We start from the raw sequence: 6,000 nt of genomic DNA on the forward strand, positions 1-6,000 counted from the left end.
GAATATTGCTCTCTAGCCCCTCGCTTTTCCAAATTCGTGATGCAACTACGGTAGCCATTATGAACTCACTGATCTTCTTCTCTGCTATTATAGTTTATTAATATGGCGAAACGACATGGAAGCCCCTTGGATTTACCTGTTCAATGTAAGTAAAGAGAAGAAATTCCAAGCTTACAAAGAAAAGTCAGATCACTTGCAGAGGTCATTTGACACCAATGAGGTCATATTTATGAATAAAGACATTGATTTTGATTAATAAAACATTTAAAATCCTACTTACAGTCCCTTAAGCAGTGGTTGCATGTCCACTGTCTGCACTGAGGACACACCCACTCACAGGAAAGTTTAAAATGTTTCTACAACCTGAATGGATGCTCGCAATTGTGTTAGGGGCGGGGCCTCAAGTGCATCATTGAGCCACCGTTTTAAACTTGCCCAAATTATCCTGAACACAGAAATGGTGAAAAACTGTTTAACTCTTTCGCCATTTCGCCGCCACTAAAGACGGGTGTAAACGGTGTTCAAAACGTTTTGTGCAGAGCACGGAAAAACCAGCAACTGCCGGCTTTCAGCACGGAAAAAAAACGCTAGCTGCTGGCTTTTTTAAAAAACACTGAGCTTCCTTTGGAAACAAAATTCACCGGCCGCAGGCATAAACATGCGCCGGTCGTGCACGCCCCCTAATGCAGCAGCTCTGCAGCCTTGGTAATATTGCATTTAATTAAGACGCACCATCATCTTCGCTATAGTGACACATTAAAGTGCACTGGCACATCACACAGAACTTGTGTGTCATTTGCACACGCTGTGATAATAGCTGCAGTGAGAGGGAATTCTGAGAGGCAGAATGCCATTTATTTTTTGTTTATATTTAACCAATAATCATGATAAAAAACATTGTAAATATGCAACAATAAAATTTAATAACAACTTGAAACAGTTTTAATGTTCATAACAAAATCCATAACATGTTCAAAACAAAACAGCCTATAAAGCCTTTGTCTGCATTAATAAAAAAAGATTTTTCGACCTCATCTTTACCGTCATTGCATTTGAGCACATCAGACTTTCATTTCACTGGCATTGGCTTCGTTTACAAGACTCTGACTGATCCAGAGACAATTAATCTCTTTATTGAGCTGTAGAAGGCCACTCCACAAGACCATTTTTCAATTACACTTGCTTTGCAACCATAAAAGAAGTTGACAATTTAAGATAAAGGAAAACAGTGTGTTATAATCCAAAAATTGACAGCAGTGATAAAGTTTTTCCAAAACCCTGATTTACCCATCAGTTACTTTCCCCTCAAAGAACTGTGGAGCCTCGGTCGGACACAAGTGTCTGTGAACGAATTTTGTTACACCCAGATCGAATCCAGGCGTCAGTCGTGCTGACCACGTTCTCAGCACCATTACGCAATTAAGGACATGATTTAATTATCTATTTATCTGTTTCTGCACTCTGGATGGTATACACAGAGTCTAATGGCCTCGCTTCATTACCCTCCATTAGGAGCGCGGGCACAAAACAACACGGCGAGGTTAATGTCTCTCATGCGGTTCCCAGATGAGTTATGATTGAGGCCTGCGTGACAGACCAGGCACTACGACTGTGCAGACCGCCTGCCCATAATAACATTTTGGTATTGCTAATGCTGGCACATTGTTATGTGATGGCATCACAGAACATAAAGCAGATTGGCCATCAATAAAAACTGTTTATGTTTTTCATTCATATATCAAGCATTTACAGAAAAGCTAATGTATAAAATGTTACAAAAACACATGCCTTCGCTTCGATACAACACAAGTATTTATAAATAACAAGCCTTTTTTGCACCATATAAGCTCTATAAAGAACAAAAAAATGACCTATGGTTGCATGTAAACCAATAATGAAAATCTTGGAGGTCACTTCCTGCCCCAGGTTTGGGACCTATCGGTTTAATCAAATGGGAAGATTGTTTGATAAATCTGTTTGAAATTATTTGCAAGAGAGGAGATAAATAAATTCCAGCACCAATGTTGCAAATTTGGTGCCACTTTGTTGTCACAACAAAAATGGGTATTGTGCTAAAACACTATTTTTCGCATCTCTTTGCAGATTTCAAAATTGACTGAAAATGACTTCCACATAATAAACTAAATGATGTACCTTCTTAAACCATTGATGCAATAATGCACCATACAGAAAGAAGCCAAAAAATGGTCAAAAAATATACCCGTATGTACCCATTGCGTATGTGTGGGGTGGGTCTATCAAAAGAAGGTCCAGATTCTGTTGGGGTAAGGGTGTGTTTGTTTAGGTGATTTAAAATGTCAACATTGGATTTTTAGAGATCATGGACCCTGCCTTTAAGTAAGGGATAATGTACAGTATAGGCAGCAGGTTGTCATCGCAGAAATAATATCATTTTGCGATAACAACCTGCTACCTGTACATTATTCTGCTCATTATACGGCTATTTACATCATAAGTAAAGTAAGGAACATTAAATATTGATTTAAAATATTTTATTTGCTCATTTTTAACTCATGCAGACCTTCCAAACCCACTTAGTTTTGGTAAGAAGTTCAAATGTAATAAACACTATTTGGTTTAATCGTTTGTAAAATAATTTCATATATGTTATTAAAAGACAAATTTATATTTCCAGTCCCTCCAGAAAAAAAACGTGATTATGCGATCGCATGATTCAACGCGTAATCAGCGAAAGTCTGCATTTTCATACGGAAGCCGTATTTTTTCAAATATGCCGCACTTTTGCAGCATAAATTGCAGATTTCCGTGCGCAGTAATTCTGGGCTTGAATGATTTCATAATCCCCACATTTTTGTAGCAAAAATCACATATATCTTAGCAGAAAGTTGAAAAATGTTGCATTTACCTCACACAAGCGCAGCCATGTCCCCTGTTGCCATGGGAACGTTATGAAGTGACGTGATTGTGACATGAACATCATTGGAAAGCTGCAAAAGCTGCAAACAGTTTTTGCAAGTTCCTACAATTTTAAAAGTTCCCGCATTTTCATTGCATAAAATTGCTTAAATATCCGGCATATTCCATTGCATTTTTTAAGAAAACGTGCCGCAAGATCGAGGATTTTTGACCGCAACAATCATAAAATACACTGACTGTCAATGATTTGCAGCGGTGTGTTATAAGTTTCAGGCAATTGTTATCTCGGAATAACATACCTTGGGATGTAGCGAATGGCCAATCAGAATTAAGCATTTTAGAGTGCCGTGTAATAATCAACAACAATTATCGCAATTACAATATCAAGGTGAATAATCGACAATTATTATTTTTATCCTAATTGTGCAGCCCTACATATTTGGTACCAAATGTCAGGGGCTGTGTACACCAAAACTTTTACGCCCGCGGCCGGCGCATGTTTTCAATTGTTTCCAATGGAAGCTCTGCGTTTTTCAAATAAGCCAGCAGCGAGCGGGTTTTTTCCGCGCTGAAAACCGGCGCTCGGCGGTTTTCACACGCTCGGCGCTGAGAGTCTAGAGTTGAAAGAGATTCAACTTTGGGAGAAAAGCTCCGCTCGTCAATGTCAGTTCTCACACGGCCGCCCAATCACAGTGGAGCAGGGGCGGGACATTACCACAGCAACCAACCGGCTCGCAGCTGAAGTATCACAGCTATCAAAGCGCTCAGCTGATGAAAGCTGGCACTCAGCTGAAAAACAGCTGGCATTCGGCGTCCTCAAGGCGTTTTCAGACGCGTTTAAAAGTTTTGGTGTACACAGCCCCTCAGAGTCCTGCACGGGTCATCTTTGATATACCCACACCCACTTTATTAACAGCACACCCGATAGGGCTGTAACAATTAATCGTGCAAATGCACATTTTCTCAGTAAATGAATTTGAATGAATTACGGTGAAATCCCGGCACATCCCAAAGCCAGGGGGCGCTCTGGTGGAGAAACTTTGTTTGTGCCACAGAAGAAGTAGCATTACAAACGCTATTCCAGCCCTGCGTTCCAGTTCGTTTTTATATGAACTTCCCTCGCTAACTTCCCTCAGTCTCGTTCACTCGGATGTACGTCATTGTTTACGATGTACGAGTGCCCACTACTGCTAGAACACTTGAAGTGGGTTCAAATGGATCGCCCAAAGCCCTTGATCACATGGAAAGTGGAGACCGCCCCCTCCATGTGCAAAGCGCGAGTTGCTGAAGTGACGTCACAATCGTGTTGCATTGTGGGACATGAAGCTGCATGAAGTGTACATATGAAGCAGACTCGGTCAAAATCGAGGGAGCGAGGGTCTGTCCATACAAACTTCCCTCGTCCACTTGACGAAGTGGAACGCACTTCAAAATGGCGACAGGGATTCCCCCGAGGGGAAGTGCTTAGGGAAGTTCGCGAGTGTGTGTCTAAAACTGGAGTGGAACGCACCCCAGGAAATGTCTACAGGAATATTTATATCGCTGTTCTTCAAATTGTTTCAGGTATTTTCATGATAATAAAGAATATTTTGAATGATTTTGTTTAACGAATGTTGCTTTATTAAATGTATGTTATAAACGACTCCGACTCATAATGATTTTAGATTGATAAGGACTTTTTACTGACCAAATGCCATACTTACAAGCTGTGCATGAAACACAGAATCCCAGCCTTGCGATTTAGAATCGATTTCATTTTTTAAAGGGACACACGATTAATCATACAGCCCTAACACCCGACCCGATATCTGACAGAAACACAAATTTTATTTTGTATCCAACCCGTGTGACATAAAAAACGTGACCCAACCACACCAAATTTCCAAAATGAAGTAAACAAAAACCATTTGTTTATATTTTTCATGTAAGTCATGCAGAAGCCCTTTAACGGTCTGCGGACAGAGCGTGAATGCAATCATGGCACCGTTTGGAAGCATCTGCCTGTCACTATTTGGCGGATTGAGTCAAAATAATCGTGGCTATTGCACCCGCAGCCCACCAATGCTTACCGCACATGCGACATGTAAATACTATTCCACCCGTTACATCAAATATTAGCAAGTCACCCGTTGGGTATCCGCCTGCGTGCAGGACTTTGCCAAATGTATAATAGTATCTCAAGGGTACTGCCCCAGTGATAGCTGGGGTTCATATTGGTTGAGCATTTTTTTTCTACTCTGATATCTTGCTTTTAACTTTCCTATTCATTACACTTTTTCATTTGTGTAATCCTCTATAAGTAATTAACTCTTTAACATTGGCACACACTGGATTACTCTCCCACAGGAACATATCAGGCCCTCACGCTTAGTCTGAGAAGTAAGCTGTGGTTGCCCTTGAATAAGATATTCTTACCATCGTCACTGATCCGGAAAGAACAAGCTGCATCTGTGTGTAACAATGCAAGAGATTTAACCACATATTCAATACCCTATAGCCTGGGATTAGTAAGTCGGCAGCATAGCTACAGTGAACCAAAATGAGTACGGTACATCCAGTACATGGTTTGGCACTTAAGCTTCTCTGCCTCCAGGAATGTTAAATAATCTGTTAGACTTCATTTAGACTGACAGTCTGATTCATCTTGAAATCATGGATCTTGGCCTCATTTACTTCGAGATGACCATTTGCGATACCTTAAATTGTGACAAAGTGTCAGAAATCAGCCAAGACGTTTGGCATGAGACGCGACAAAACTTCACTGACTATCTAGAGATAATTGTGATAGGCAACCTAAGGTGTAGCTGTCAGAAGAAATGTCGTTTCTTGCCAGAGCAGAAGTGGGAGTGGAAATTAGATTTGGCTGGCTTGTTTTTTTTTTTTTCATCTTTATTTCTGTTTAGTTCTATATCACTGCTTTTGTTTATGAAGCAAAGTGTGTTTGTTCCAGACAATTAGATTGTTTCAGCGTGATTAGATTACTGTGTCTTGCTTGCCAATGGTAAAACGTTTATGCATTTATAGCTCTATGGACATAAAAGAAATTGTATGAAAATAAACATGTAACTAGGAAGAGAGGTATGGTAAATTCACATTCCCAAT

This window comes from Paramisgurnus dabryanus, chromosome 9, assembly GCF_030506205.2.
Source record: "Paramisgurnus dabryanus chromosome 9, PD_genome_1.1, whole genome shotgun sequence".
In the NCBI taxonomy this organism is placed as follows: domain Eukaryota; kingdom Metazoa; phylum Chordata; class Actinopteri; order Cypriniformes; family Cobitidae; genus Paramisgurnus; species Paramisgurnus dabryanus.